Below are 17,115 nucleotides of genomic sequence, written 5' to 3'. Positions count from 1 at the left end.
GGAAACTGGTTTGGCAAATGTCTATCCAGTTTCTGCTGTGGTTTCCCCACCCTTCACAGTCCTATCCATCCTCTTCTTTCTCCTTGTTCGTCACGTTTTACTCATCACCTAATATAATTTGCTATCCTATACATTGTCAATCCTTAACTAGGCACATATAGTATATATCTATGAGAATAATTAGATTGTTTTTAATCCCTTAAAGTGAAGGAGAGTGTGGTTTGCTCTATATGCAGCGCATGGAGAGTTTTCAATCTGTCCCGTTGCTCCTTAATCCACAGTCTTTATCAAATCTATTCTTGTTACTCCCCTTTTTAGAACATGCAGTGACACTCCATTGCATATAGCTATGGTTTTCAAATGCCAGTATGTTGACTGCTCTTGGTCCGTAATGGAGTGATCAAAATTAAGCAATGTGGTGGGGCGCCTGGGTAGCTCAGTCAGTTAAGTGTCTGACTTCAGCTCAAGTCATGTTCTCACCATTCCCGGTTCCCAAGTTTGAGCCCTGCATCAGGCTGTGTGCTCACAGCTCAGAGCCTGGAGCCTGTTTCAGATTCTGTGTCTCCTTCTCTATCTCTGCCCCTCCCCCACTCATGATCTGTCTCTCTCTCTCTCTCTCTCTCTCTCTGTCTCAAAAACAAATAAACATTAAAAAAACTAAAAAAAAAATTAAGCAATGTTGTGTGTGTGTTTTATTTAAGGTTGCCAACCTTCTTGTTCAATAAGTTTAGCTGAAGATTATGTCATTCTGATCTTTTGGGTATTAAAATATTATTTTCTTTCATGAAGCTATGGTGCTACTTGATTATTTTTAAATGCCCTTCCATTCTAAAATACATTTAACCTTATACTTTGTCAAAATATGGATGAGACACACTGACCACATGATGTGTGATTTTTTCACCTTCGGCTTAGAAAGCTTGTGTCTATCTGGGATTCATGGTGATAAAATTGAAGGATATTCCAGAAATTTAAGTAATCTTGTAAAGAAGATGGGAGGGCTTATATTAGTTCATGTGTGAGTTTCCCATAAGACTGATAGTGACACAACAGCCTACAGTCCTAACTATAGTCTGTAGAGGAGGAAAAACTTCTTTCTATCCCCTAGGTTCTATGGTTGGCCTAAGAATTAAACTGACATCAGAGAGATTAATAGGAAAACAGCAAGCAAATTTGTTTAATATTTTTATATGCACACAGGAGTCTTCAGAAGGAAAATGAAGACCCGAAGAAGCTGTTAGGCCCAATAGCTTATATGTCTTTTTACACAAAAAGGTGAATAGACTGTGGGCATGTGGCCAGACAAAGCAGCTTGAGCTGGGGCAGTAAATTGTGGGACAGTGACTAGGAAATATATGGGGGCAACTAATGGAGGATCAGGGTTATCTGAGTAGGTTTGTTTGCATAGGTCCATTTTGGCATTGACTGTCATTCTCTGGTGATAAGAACATTCTTCTCTTCCTAGTAAAGGGAGGGCCCCTTTCTCATGGGAAATTTTATGACTTACTTTTAGGTAGAAAGGGAGAGTTCAGAGAGCCCTTCTCGCATCTACTGTTCCTCAAGTACCTTCAGCTTAACCTAATCAATATGCCAAATATTTTGGGGTGGCATGTTCTTTCGGGCACCTGGCAGGCTCAGTCAGTAGAGCATGTGACTCTTGATCTCAGGGTCATGAGTTCAAGCCCCACATTTGGCATAGAGCCTGCTTAAGAAAATAAATAAGTAAAATGAAAAAAACAAAGTTATTTTTTAAGAATTAAAAAAAACCATCCTATGTCATTTGGCCAACTTTCTCATTCCTGTATTCAAGTTGGTCTTACATTTACTTGTAGACACACCTCAAAATTTTCTCTACTTGCTGTGGTTTTAGAATAGAGCCACTTAAAAATAACAGTCAAAAAGCCTCAAAACTGGACCCAAGTAGCAATAGCACAAATTTAGTAAATGTCTATTCTATCAAACCCATGTGTGTCGACATCCTGCACTTGTCTCAATGTGGGTCATTACGTAAGTCATGCCAACACTTCAGGCTTCAGTTTTCAGCAATTAAAAATGGAAGACTGGGCCAGTGTCTCTTCATTTCTGACACTGTATAAATGGGATTCTTCATGCCCGTGCATATGTACTCCATGGTACAATCGCATCAGGGGCTTTATGTTCTATCCATGGTTAGATTCGGATAAACTTCAAAGTAAATAAAATACATTTTGTATATTTAAAGCTTAAATAGAAACCACTCGTCAGCTGGGCGTCTTGGAAAGACAACTAGAGACAGAGTTTGCCTTTGTTATCGGTTACTCATGCTCCAAACAGATCCACGCTTCCCTTGCCAGTGACAGTTTTAGCATCACACCAGGAGCAATGTGCAATTCGTTTTGTTTCTAGGACTTTTCTTCCTAGGAACATGTGGGCACTGGAGCCGAAATGAAGGTGCAGAGATCCAAAGTGGGCCAATATTTATTTTTATATTACTGCAAGTGGTCAAAAAATGAGAACTGACATACACTTGAAACTAATATAACACTGTGCATTAATTATACTGGAAATAAATAAATAAATAAATAAATAAATAATAAGAGAATTGATAGTAACAATATGGAGAATAGGACCGGGGATTGGGTCCTTCTGGAGTCATAAAGATGAATATATTTTAAGTTATTGTTAACAAGGAAAGAGTTACTGTGTTAGCATTAGCATTTTCTTGAAAAGAAGGTGCTGATGAAGTATGTATCAATTTTCAAATCACTAAAGATGAGGAAGAATGAGAAAACCTGTGTAAGTTAGGCAAACTGAAATAATCGTAACCGAGTAGCTTCCCGTTGCTGAATCGAGGTGGTTAATCTCATTACAATGTGGGGTTCGGAGCCTGGGTTTCTGGAGTCAGTAACCTGGGTTCCTGCTTTTTTTAGATTCAGCCACTAAAAGGCTTTATGAATCTGTGCAAGTTATTTACTTTCGCAAGTCTGTGTCTTCATCTACAAGATGGAGATGAGAGTATAGGTAGTGGAAAGGATCTGAAGGGATCGTGAACCCAATAGAATGGGTTCTATATAGCTCTCAGGAATTGAGAGCTATTTCTATTTCCACACCAACCTCTGTTATACACCCTGAGATCTCCTGGACTAGCCTCTTCTATCTTCACCAGTTTTGCTCCAAAAAATCCATCTATTCAAATTTTTCGAAACTATTTGTGGTTTTCTTTTCTTCCCCTCTTCCTGTCCTTTCCTTTTTTCTCAGCCCTCTTCTCAGAGTAGGTAGGAATGGGTAGTGGCCATATGCCAAACTGTTCTTGAAAGAATATGCCTTCACATTAGCCTTGTGTCATCTGAAGTTCAGGATCTGGGAATTATTCTTCAGCGATTGCAAACTAGACAGAAAGAGTGATTGTTTTATTTTCCCTCCCACCTCCTCCCCAGGCCGAGCTACTGCCTGCTCAGGCTGCAGCATCAGCTGGGTTCTGCCTGGTGCTTGGAGTGCAGCTGCAGCCGTCAGAGCTGAGAGAGCTCCATTTTCTTTTTTGAGAAGGGCAACTGCCAGTTACTTGGGTCACACTCGAGTGTCTTAAATAACTACCGAACTGCTATACTCTAGGGGTTTTCTCCCACAGAAAGCCCAAGCTGTCACTGGAACTGCCCTTCTCCCATCTCTGCTAATCAAATGTGTTTTGCCATTTTTCAAAGTCCATTCCAAATATGAATTCCTCCATGAAGGCCCTTCTTGGTCTCTCTTCTGGACTTCCTTCTCCTCTCAGCGCATAGCATGTGCTTACAGCAGAGAATCATACCTATAAGTCTCCTTGAGTAATCTAGTGAAGTATTGAAGGGCCTCTTCATGTAAAGGGACCCCTTGAAGAACGTTTGCCATTCATAGACTAACCCTGAACAATTTCTTTTAATATACTTGTTTTTTGATTTGATAACATTCTCTACTTTTAATCCATTCTAACTCTGATGCTTAAATCAATTAATTAACTTTATCCCTCCTGGCTTCTGATTCTGACTACATGGGACAATGGTCACAAGTGAAGTACACAGAGAGAGGTCATGGGGCTATCTTAACTGGAGGTGTTACCTTCATTTATTTGTATTACAGTGACAGGTGTACTTGTCTTATTTCTGTCTCAAAGCAAGATTCCAGAGACTTGTTTTTCTACATAAAATGAGGCTTTGAACATAGCAAGTACTCAAATGATGAATAATTTGAATCTGATGAGCTAATTTACTTAGCAGCCTAGAAAAGTGATACTAATCCAGCCGTGTGTGTGTGTGTGTGTGTGTGTGTGTGTGTATGCATGTTGTATACCCAGAGAGAAAAAGAGGAATAAGAAGGACACCATGGCAGGAGGCTCGATCCTAGGTTACATTTTTATTTTCTTTATAACTTTTGCATTTTTCCTTCTTATGTGAAGTCAAGATTCAAAACCAGATGATCATTTTTAGCTTCAAGACTGGTTTCTTGGAATCATTCTCCTATTAACACATGTTCTAATCAAAATACCACATTGTCATTTATAAATTAGTGTGACATTTTCAAAACCTTACCTCTTGCAGAGACATTTTATTTTAATCTTTCTCTATTATCAAATATAAGTTCCTACTATGTCTTGAAACTGGGCATTACTGGGGATGGGGAATATCCAGTGCCATGTAAGAATAGTTCCCCAGTCTGGCACCTAGCCTGAGTCACATGGGAGCTTTTATGACTGAACTCAACCCTGGAGATTCTGAGTCAGGATATCTGGGGTGGGTCAGGTGCTGGAAATGTATACCTTTAAAAAGCTCCCAAAAGGCACCTGTGTGAGTGACTCAGTCAGTTGAGTGTTCAACTCTTGATTTCAGCTCAGGTCATGATCCCAGAGTTGTAGGATTGAATCCTGTGTTGTTCTCCACGCTGAGCTTGGAGACTACTTGGGATTCTCTCCATCCCTCCCTCTGTACCTCTCCCCACTTTCACATGCTCTCTCTATCTCTCTCTCTCTCTCATTCTCTCTCTAAAAAAGAAAAAAAAAAGTTTCCCAAATGGGACTAATGAACAACTGACATGGGAACCACTGGGGTGAAAAGATTGGGTCCTGCCCATTGTGAGTTTGTAAGCTGCTCAGGAAGATTAGACATAGGAAAAAATAACTCAGAAACTTTAATTATGTTATGAAATATGTAATTTACATGTTTAAAGTACTTTACCATTGGTGAAGCATTTTATAAAGTGCTCTCATATACCCTATTCTTTCTATAAAGTAGGTAAAGCCATTATTTTTATTCTATTTTTTAATGGGTACTGAGGCAAAGACATTAACTCAATTGCCTAGAAACCCAAAGTCCTGACCAAGCCCAGATTCAAATTTCCCCTTCCCTTTACTCCACAAACTTACTCAGTGGTCTGAGGAATCTGATCATGGTGAAACAAGTATCTAGAAGAGCAAGAGGAGAGGACTTTAAGGTCATCTACAAGTAAAATACCACTGATATTCCAAGGACACATCGGTAACCATTTGTTTTTCAGGTTATCTGGATAAAAATCTGCTGAAAGAAAAAGAGCAAAACTTTTTTCCCTTCCTGTTTAAGTATTCCAGAGTGTGGTCTCACTTTTGTCCATCTCGGGGTTCCATCCTTACTGTCAGGATGAACCGAGTTTAATTTTTGTCATTTGTTTTTACTCTCTTTCAAGAAATTAAAGTGAGGAGAAACCATTTCTGTCCTGTTTTCCCACTATGTCAGTACCCAACATCCTCTTTGTCAAGGCTAGATGTACTCAGCTTTAGCCATTTTTCACTTAGCCCAGCCCTTTATGTTAGTGTCTCTGAAGACACCCAGGAAGATAATTGGCATAAGATGGTGGACATAGGGGTGCCCAATATCAGACGTCTGTGTAAGGTTCTGTAAAACAATAGGGACAGATGTAGACATTTCACAGAATAGAGAAAGACATATATGGGATTAGGGCAGCTATATAGGATTAGAAAATGAATTCTATTTGGAATTATGGAAGAAGGCTGACTTCATAGGACAAGAAATTTAAAGATATCCACTGAGACCATGGTTTTCAATTCTGCCCATGTAGCAAAGTAGCTGTAGAACAAAGAGCACATGTGGAAGGCTCTTTATTATTTGGGTCCTGCCGGCTTCCCTAGTCTTACGCTCCCCGTTCTGGTCCAAACAGATCACTTGTGGTTCTCACAACATTCTAACCTTCTTATCTACTTTTGCCTTGGCTCATGTTATCCATTTTTTTAAAATGTTTTTATTTATTTTTGAGACAGAGAGAGACAGAGCATGAGCAGAGAAGGGGCAGAGAGAGAGGGAGACACAGAATCTGAAGCAGGCTCCAGGCTCTGAGCTGTCAGCACAGAGCCCGACGCGGGGCTCGAACTCACACACTGCGAGAACATGACCTGAGCCGAAGTCGGACGCTAAACCAACTGAGCCACCCAGGCGCCCCTCATGTTATCCATTTTGATGAAAATAAGAATCATCCTTGTCCATGATCCCTGGAGGACCTCCCCTAATTTTATAAGATCTACTCAAGATTCTGTTCGAGTTATATTTTCCTTCAAAACCTTTTTTTTTCTTTCTTGGTGACAGCCCCACCAAAATACAACCCACCATTCTCCCTTCTTTCCAATACCAATCTTAGTAAATAAATACCTTAGTAAATAAATACCAATCTTGTTCTTGAAGTTGCTTTAACCAAAAAGTTTGAGTCCTCCTGATTCTTCTTTGTTTCTCACACACCGCATCCAATCAACCAACTATCCTGTTTCTCTGTCAGAATATATCCCCAATACAATCACTTCTTACCATTTCCAAACCTTTTACCCTGGTATAAGCCCTGGTCTACTCTCAGATGGCTTATTTTAATAGCCTCTTAATTATCTTCTCCATTTTCATCTTAGCCCCATTTCTATCTATTATCTACATGACAGTGAGGGCAATCTCTTTACATTGTAAAGCAGATCATGCCACAGTTCTTTAGGACAATTAAATGGCTCTCCATCTCGCTCAACAAAAGACCCAAACTTGAACAATTGTTCCTGAGCCCCTATGTAACCTAGAGTTCCACTATCTCTCTCACTTCCTCTTCTGCCCTTCTCTTCCACATTAAGATCCTTACTGTTTCCTGTACCTTCAAGTCTTTAGCTGCCCCTGGATCTTTGCCCTTGCTTTTCTCCAGTCTGGAACCCTCCTTCTCTGATAACCACACGGTACATTCCCTTACTTCCTTTAGGTCTTTGCTCAGATATCGCCTAACCAGAGATGCCTTTCTTGAGCATAACGCATAATTTGAGCATACCACATTTGAGGTTGCAAACACTGTCTCAAATACCTACCACCTGAATCTGCTTTTTCCTATCAAGAATACTTCTCTCCACTGGGCACAAGATGTATTATTTATTTGTCCATCATCTATCTCTCCATATACAGCAAGAATTTTTTTTTTTTACTATGTCTTCAATACCAGTATAGTACTTGGTACATTTTTTGTGATCTTCCGGCTGTGACCTATAAAAAAGCTAGCCTAGATACCAAAGTCTTAAAATATATATATATATGAAAAATATATAAGGTATATATTATATTTTATATTATATATATGAAATATTATATAAATATGAAAAATGGAGGAATTTTATTCTTTAAGACTTTCTTGCCATAGTTACTTGTTCTATTGATGGCAAAACTTGAGACCTTCTCACTGTACTGAAATACTCTGAGATATGAGAGTAAATGATAAAGGCTCACTATTTTAGACTAATAAAGCCCACTCTGTTTAAATTACCAATTCATTCATTTAAGGCAAGGTAATATAATGGTCAAGGCTCTAGAATCAGACTGTGTATTTTTCAATTCTAGCTTCAACAGTCACTAGTTGTGTGTCCTTGGAAAAGTTCTTAACATTTCTATTTCTTGTTTATAAATGAGGATGATAATATGTTACTTCCTCATGTCAATGCGAGGATTTAATTATATATATCCATAAAACACTTAAAATACTGCCTTGTAAATAGTAAAAGCTTAATGTTAGCTATTGTTATGGTTATTATTATAAAATACAGTTTTTAGGGGAGCCTGGGTGGCTCAGTTGGTTAAGTGTAGGACTTTGGCCCAGGTCATGATCTCACAGTCCCTGGGTTTGAGTCCCACGTCAGGCCCTGTGCTGACAGCTCAGAGCCTGGAGCCTGCTTCGGGTTCTGTGTCTCCGTCTCTCGCTACCCCTCTTCCTCTCACACTCTCTCTCTCTCTCTCTCTCTCTCTCTCTCTCTCTCGAGCTCAAAAATAAACATTAAAATATATATGTATAGTTTTTATTGCTTTTTAGTTGCACATAATAGCTTTCAACAAGGTATTTTCCAGTAGGTCCTGCTGTTCTTGATTCAAAGAATAGATTAAAAACTATGATTAACATTGATTTCTATAAAAATAATTCATGTGTTAGGGTCCATGAATTCTTTTAAATTTAAAATGTATAATAGTGGAGTTTTGTGTTCCCTGCTGAAAACTAAAGAATAATACATGGCATCAAATATAAGTTTGGTACTGACACAATTAACATTTTATTATTTAAAAAAGAAGACTGGAGACTTTTATCAAATCTTACTTCAGCAAATGAAGAGAGGCCCAGGACATTAATTAGAAATAAGCAAGTAGATTATAATCCGGCCAATGCTTCTTTACCGTCATCTAATTTACCTTACAAAGTGTCAGCTGCCCACATCCCACTTGAGGGTCTGCATGAGCTCACAAGGGACAACCTCTCATTCTGTGTGTGGCATACCTGTAACAGTTGATGTGGGACCTGGTGACCAATGTGTACCTTAAAGAGCTGCGGCATTTCCACTAATTTCCACTAATGGGTATCTTATTAGAAATAAGATTAGGTCACTAACTACTATAGCATCAGAATTATACAAAAAGAAAAGGAGAAACATTGAACCATGGTTCAGAGAGGAAAATGATGACTTCTGAATCTCTCACTTCCCAGAAAGGAAAGAGCCTGTCATGTTAGTAGTGAAGACAGGATTGGGATCTGTGTCTCCCCAAGTCTGCTCAGCTCTCCTTCCGCACTGCCTGTTCATGGGGCTGGTAAAGGAGGTTGTGGGTCATCTAGAAATCTGGGGAAAGTCATCTTGATTTTAAAAAGGCTCATAAATTCTGAATGAGAATAAGTGGACTAAAATAGTAACAGGATGGATAATATAAAACATCACTTATTGTGTAATGTTGCCTTTGAAAACGAATGGCTTTGCTCTGAGGTATTTTTTCTCAGGGGAAGTGGTCAAATGAACTGGCAAGTGAAGATAGAAGGACTTTACTGTTCAGCATCCCTTCCAGGGATACTCTGTATGAAAACGGGTCAGGTCCCATGACTACAAATATGAATGGAGAGTCATTGTTCTCTGGAAGATCTGGGGAAAGACATTTACCTCTGGTTTTGATTAAACGAGGAGAAAACACACTTCACAGACTGAACATGATTTTTTTCTTTTTTGTAAAGGGCTTTGCTAATTTATGTCAGTGGAAAAGCAGTTAACTCTTTCTAGCCAAAGACATAGGGAACAATAGAGCTATCCATACATAAAATAAGCCAAAAAGATGACCCACGTTGAATAATCTAAGATTATGGTAAAATAAGTTAACCCCCACATTTCATTCTTAAATCCTTGGGATTTTGTTTACTTTAACAAAGTGACAATCAGTTGTACTATGCTAGAAAGACTATTAGCCTATGAGTACATGTTACTTTAAACCAAAGGAAATTTAAATTCAGATTTGTGAAAAATATATAGATTAAGGAGTGATTTTATCTTATACATATTTATAAAATAACACATTAAGTCTATTATGTGTTTCACATCATTTGAGTTGTAAATATGTGAATTACACATGGCTTTTTACATTTTGCCTTAAAATTATGTATCAAGAAGAAGGTGACACAGATATGCCTATAAGCACCTCAAATTATATATGACTTCTCAAATAAGACACCCAGCTATAATGGTATGTCAGAAAAGTCCGAGCAGTTCTGACAAAGCTGGATTTGAACAGGAAATGAGCCACCAGCTCCAGACAGCAGTAGGAAAGTTGGGAATATTCTCAAAGTGTGGTCCCTGAATTACTTGCACTGGAATCCCCTGAAGTGGGAATTATAAATTCTGATTAAACCCCTTCTGCTGCATGTTGTGGAATGGGCCCTAGTAACCGTATTGAGTAAGCTCCTTTGTTTGTTCATATGCATCCTACAGTTTGTCAACATTAGGACTGTCTATTTGCCTAGAGGCTGAGTTTCACCTTTGCAAAAGTTGATGGTGCTTCTATTTTAATAAATAAAAATCCGAGTTCCTGAGTTTGTGAAGCAGGGCGCCAGGGTGGCTCAGTCAGTTAAGCATCCGACTCTTGATTTTGGCTCAGATCATGATCTCACAGTTCATGAGTTCAAGCTCCACATCAAGCTCTACTCTGATAGCACGGAGTCTGCTTGGTATTCCATCTCTCTCTCTCTACCTCTCCCCACTTGCTCTCTATATCTCTCTCAATGTAAATACAAATTTAAAAAAAAACACAGATAATCATAATTCTCTGAGCCTAAATACCCATTCATTAGGTGCACCCTTATACTGTCTCACTGCATTTTGTTTACATCTTGGTTAAGGCCTTTTATTTCCCACCAAGCAGAGATTAGTGGTGTCTTCCCCTTGAAGCATTAGAGAGCAATATTAAAATAATAGGCAAGGAGGCGCACTTGGGTGGCTCAGTTGGTTAAGTGTCTGACTCTTGGTATCAGCTCCGGTCATGATCTTGCAGTTTGTGGGTTCAAGCCCCACATCAGGCTCTGCACTGTCAGCATGGAGTCTGCTTGGGATTCTCTCTCTTCCTCTCTCGCTACCCCTCCCCTGTGCTCGCTCGCTCGCTCTCTCAAAATAAATACAAATAAATAAATAATAGGCAAAGACTGTTGTTTATTTATACCCCAAGTTGCCCCTGACTCACTGTCGGTCTCTTAGAAGATACTTGCCTTCTCTCACCCTCAATGTCTTCAACTGTAAAAGGTGAAAATTTTAGAACCTCCCCTCCTTCACTGAACTGTTGGAGAGGAAGTGAGGCAATGGTGTTTTGATGTACTGTGAAGGACAGATTCATTAATATGCAGGGTTTCTCAATATCTGAGGCCAAAGGATCCAAGGCAGAGATATATTCAGCCTAATAATATATGGTAATTTGATTTTTACTGTAAAAGAAAAGAAATAAGAATTAATTGAAGAGAGTTCATTTTTCACCGTTTCTAGTGGATCTTCCTTCCTGTATTTCACATTTCATTTTAAGCCTATGATCTCTAGAAAGCTCTGCATGACATTGACGGTGCAGTTAACATTCACAATGTCCCATTCTCATTTTTCATTCTTACCTCCCTTTTGATTTCACATTTAATTTGTGTTTTAGTCTTTGTAGACCATTAGCAATAGATTCTGAGTTGAACATTTTCTTAAAACTAACCAAAACACCTTTATTATTAAGTGTCCTCTGAGTTTTTAAAATAAGAGGAATATACTACCTCTCTGATTCTGGCCCTTAAAAGAGTAAAATTTGATAAAAATGTGGTAAGAAAAGAAAAATCCTTCTACCTAACACAAGAAACAGCAGCAGAACCCTTACCTTATTAATTTTTTCCCCAACAATAAAACACAGGTCTGCTTTGATCAATATGAAATCACACCTTATGTTCTGTTTAGCATCTAAATATGTCATCATTAATTTTATTCACTTAGTTTCCTAATATGTACACAGTAACTTTTTTTTTTTTTTATGGGAGTGAGAATAAAGAAAAGGTGAAAGGCTCAGGGATTTCTCATGACTGGAAGGAAATGGAATGAATTAATTTAATGTTTGCTGAAGGAGCTAAGACCTGCCTATTTTAGACTTTGTTTCCTTAAATCATCTGGGCACAAAAATTTCCCCAGTCATCAACCCCATGTCTCTTCTTTTTTTAAAACAAAACAAAACAAATTCCCTAAACACTGGACTAGAAGGTCACGAGTCCTAAAAGCAAATTCAAACTGTCAGCCTTTCCAGTCCATGAATTCCATGAAGACGGGTTTTCCCAGGACCTCTGAGCTTATGATGGGACCTTTTACCTCCCCATCATTGAGCTTCCAAAGGGTACCTGTGGTGAAAACCCAAAAAACACACTCCCGATGCTCCATCCCTTTATGTCTAATGCTCCTAAGCCCTGAAGACTCAACAAGTGAGGTGTTTGATCACATATTTTGAAAACATTATCTTTTAGTAAAGACTTTTAAAAGGAATCATCTTCAGAAATCATGGGAATGGCTGGATGTTTAAACTTGCCATGGCTATAAAATTGCACACCTCCTTCTGAATATCAAGGTCCTACCCAGTTCTATTGGCCTTGCTTAAGTCTTGTCTCTTCTATAAAATTATTGTCTAAGGTCTCATAAAATTTGGATTCTGTTTGTAGACAGAAACACACAGTTTGCCACATGATGATAGAATGTTGTGTATTCTCCTTTTATTATGGGTGTGTTTTTACCTCCCTATCAAGTTTTTTAATTCCTTGAGAACAGAAATTAGATTAAGTTTCAAGAGACCCTAGGTACTAAAAGATTTTGGCGGGGCGCCTGGGTGGCGCAGTCGGTTAAGCGTCCGACTTCAGCCAGGTCACGATCTCGCGGTCCGTGAGCTCGAGCCCCGCGTCAGGCTCTGGGCTGATGGCTCAGAGCCTGGAGCCTGTTTCTGATTCTGTGTCTCCCTCTCTCTCTGCCCCTCCCCCGTTCATGCTCTGTCTCTCTCTGTCCCAAAAATAAAAAATAAACGTTGAAAAAAAAAAAAAAGAAAGAAAAATCTACCTTAAAAAAAAAAATAAGAAAAATAAAAAAAAAAGAAAAAATAAAAGATTTTGGCATCCTCTCCACAAGCACGTCTAACTCAAAATAAAAATGACCTTATTAGTCAAATAAGCATAGGAAAGTCTAGAAAATTTCAAAAATCTCTGTACTCATTCTGGGAAATGTCATTCTTTAAATTTTTTTTCTCATTTTGGTGCCCTAAGCAAATATATAGGTGGACTTTTGGGTAATCCCGATCTGTCTGAAGATAAAAAACAAGTATTATCCTCCTTGTGTGTTCCCAGGAATAATTGGACTCTATCAACATCTGTTGGATTAACAGTGTCCTGGAGTAAATCTCTGTAAAGTGGGAAGACACATTAGAAAGTAATTTTCTTCTGAATTACTGGGTTTTAAGTATGTTTTCTGTATATCTGAGTTTTTTTTAAATAAGAAAGACATTCTATTTCTGTCAGTGCCCCCCCCCTTTGTCCTCCTTTTTGGTCTGCCCCAACAGAAAGTCCACTCTCATCAATGCTTCTGCGTTAGTGAAGCATTTCCCTCCCCTAAATATTTTTTAGGGGAGATGGAGATATTTTAATATGATGCACTCACAATAAACTTGAAGTCTTCTGTGTTCATTGGTTTTTGTCTAAAGTTGAGCATGGACCATACCATTTCAGAGGCAGGGGAAAGGAGTCTTTGACACTTCTGTCTATCCTACAGTCCCTCTCTACCGTTTGGATTTGGTACCAAAATCCTAAAGCATATTATCAAGCCATTTCCAAACAATGCCAGATTCCTCCTTACCAGAAATCTTCACCCAATTGCTAAACAATACAATTGTCTCGATAATTGTACCTCATTTTGGCCAAGAATATGATTCTTAGGCTCAGCATAAATCTGTAAGAATGATCACATCTAGGTGATGGACACATTCTTCTTGACCCCCATTTTGATAAAGCCTCTTTTGCCAGTCTGTTTACTTTTTTTTCTCTTAATAGGGCATATTTTAAGTTTGCCCCAAAATTGAGTGGAAAGCACAGAGAGTCTTGTATCCTCCCTGCCCCCCCACACAGATAACCTCTTCCACTATCAACGTCCTCCATTATGTAGTGGTACATTTGTTACAATTGATGAACCTACATTGACACATCATTATCAGTCAAATTCCATACTTGACACTGGGGTTCACTCTTTGTGTTGTACATTCTATGGGTTTGGACAAATATTTAATGACATGTATCCACCATTGTGGTATCATACAGAATAGTTCCATCGCCCTAAAAATCTTTTGTGTTCCACCTATTCATCTGTCCATTTCCACTTAACCCTGGCAACCACTGATCTTTGTACTGTCTCCATAGTTTTGCCTTTTCCAAAATGTCATGTATTTGGGATCATACAGTGTGCAGCCTTTTCAGGTTGGCTTCTTTCATTTAGTAATATGCATTTGAATTTCCTCCATATCTTCATAGTTGGATAGCTCATTTATTTTTAGTACTGAGTAATATTCCATTATCTGGAGATGTCCTGGTTTATTTATCCATTCACCTACTGAAGACATCTTGGTTGTCTCCAGGTTTTGGCAGTTATGAATAAAGCTGCTATAAACATCCACGTATAGGTTTTTGTGCGAACATTAAGTTTTCACCTCCTTTGGGCAAATACCAACGAGCTCAATTGCTAGGTAAGAGTGTCTTTGTAGGAAACTGCTCTATTGGCTGTACCATTTTGCATTGCCACCAGCACTGGATGAGAGTTTCTCTTGTTCCACAGTCCTAAGCAAATATAACATGGGTTGGAGGAGTCTATTGGCTCACAGCACTTACTACTATGTGTGACTGATTAGGTCCATGGTTCCCTTATAAGATTGTCTTCTAGTTATTTAGGAAAGCAGAATATTGGTGTGAGTTATAAGACTCAGTTAATTTCACTTGAGATCACAAATAGGACTCAGTTCTGCTCCTCATTTGCCATATAACTTGCCAATTATTTTTTAAATCTCACATGCTTTTGTTTCCTTGTCTTCTAAATAAAGTTAAGAGATACCCACATAATTTAAAGAGTATCTAATAATATTCTTAAAGTTTTTTTAGTGTTTATTTATTTCCGAGAGACAGCGCATGAGTGAGGGGAGGGGCAGAGAGAGAGGGAGACACAGAATCCAAAGCAAGCTCCAGGCTCTGAGTTGTCAGCACAGAGCCTGATGTGGGGCTTGAATTCACAAGTCGTGAGATCATGACCTGAGCCAAAGTCGGACGCTCAACTGACTGAGCCACCCAGGTGTCCCACTAATAATATTCTAAAATTAGAGAATAAAACAAATATTCTGATAAGTTTTATAAGTTTCCTCATGAATGATATCATGGGAGGGGAAATAAAAGAATTGCATTCATGATTACCTAATAACAAGAATGTGTTTTTCTTCTTCACAACTTAACATTATAAAGTGCAATGTGAGTATAAATTTAGAAATTTAAAATACTGCTATATCTACCAAATGTAGAAGTGAGAATGAAGGGTATTCATGGGATGCTCTAGTGGGAATAAATAACATATGTGAAAGAAAAAAATAGAAATACTTTTTGTTTTTTTAAATGTAACGGTTTTACCCATTAAATTCCTAATACTTATTTAGTCCTAAAAATTATTTCCTTCTACTTCCTTGTAGGTTTCATGGGGAAATGTGTCCCAATCTATTAGACCTGTTATTATTATTATTTTTTAAGTTTATTTATTTATTTTGAGAGAGAGTGCAAGTGGGGAAGGGGCAGAGACATAGGGAGAGAGAATCCCAAGCAGGCTCCCCACTATCAATGTGGAGCCCAATATGGGGCTTGAACTCACGAACCGTGTGAGGTCAAAACCTGAGCCAAAACCAAGAGTCAGACGCTTAATTAATTGAGTCAGCCAGGCGCCCCAGACCTGTTATTATTAACATAATTTCTCACCTTGCAGGTGCTGAAATATAATCACAGCCATTTTTTTCTCAGATTCCTATCATTTATGATGAGATCTGTGTTGTGGTTTGTTAGCATGATAAAGAAGGATGTGGCTTAGGAAGGCTTTCTCAAGACTAAACAAAGTGGCTTCAAAAAACACAAGTCTGTCTCCATTTCCCAGATCTAGTCTTTAACCTTTGGGGATATAGGCACTTGATTTTGCCAGTGCCCACAGGTGAGCAAGCCCCAGGAATGTGGGAATGATCATGCAGCCCAGACTCACAAGAGATTTGTGTATTAAACGTAACTCCAGTTTGTTAATTTATAATGAGAAAGAAAGGCTAAAGGGAAGGAAAGGCAGTGGAGGCAGACACCAAGGGCTTCCTTTTCCTAGCCTTTAACCTCAGGTCTCATCTGTGAATGGAGATAATAATAGGGCCCAACTTCATAATATTGGGTGAGAATTAATGAGATAGTGTATATAAAATGTATTAGCACCCTGCTTGTCACTTACCAAACACTCAAATAGTAGGGGAACAGAGAACTTTTAGCTCCTTTGGTCACTGTTTTCTCTCTCAGAATGAACTACTTTATTGATGTGGGTAGAGTTGGAATAAAAAGGAGGCAGGAGACTGTAATGAAGGGATTCCTGGCTTGAGCCATCCTTTCCAACTACAGAGATAAATTTTCCAGTGACGCCCTGTTTGCTGGGAGCTTCTTCCCTGAACAATGCCAGAGACATACTAACCAGATTTGATTTTCTAAACATTGTTTTTACTTATTTCATGCGGGTTGTTGATCTTTCTTTAACACCACTACAGACAAACAACTGGCACAGGTGTGGCAATACCACCACCAATATCTGGGGCAGACGGCAGGAACCAGCGGGTTTCTGCTTCTACTGAGCCTGGACTCATCCTCTGAATCATCATCACAGCCCTCCAGGCAGCCACTTCTGATAGCTTCATTGGGAATAAGCCACAATGAAGTCACCTGACCCCACTTTTAGCTTAAAACACATTATTTCTCATCACTGTGTGCTGTTTCCATTAATCAGATCTTCACCTTGCTAAGACATCTTATGGTGCCTCCCAGATACCTTCCATAATTTCAAAAAACATGAGAGGATAAAGATAAAAGTTTGGTGAGCTCCTGAGTTCCACTGTCAGGTATTATGCATGTCAGGGTTTGTACGTTGGCATTTTCAGTCATTGGATTTCTTGAACTAGTCATGAAATTTACTATAGGGGTGAATGGTTAAACCACTCCATGGAATCCATATTATGACTCAATAAAAAAAGAATGAACTAGAGGGGTACCTGGGTGACCTGG

The sequence above is a fragment of the Lynx rufus genome, unplaced genomic scaffold (genome assembly GCF_022079265.1).
Source record: "Lynx rufus isolate CCGP_SWC_20201006 ecotype Redwood Valley unplaced genomic scaffold, mLynRuf1.p SCAF_2, whole genome shotgun sequence".
Lineage (NCBI taxonomy): Eukaryota > Metazoa > Chordata > Mammalia > Carnivora > Felidae > Lynx > Lynx rufus.
The sequence above is the reverse complement of the archived record's forward strand: the minus strand, read 5'-3'. Positions refer to the sequence as shown.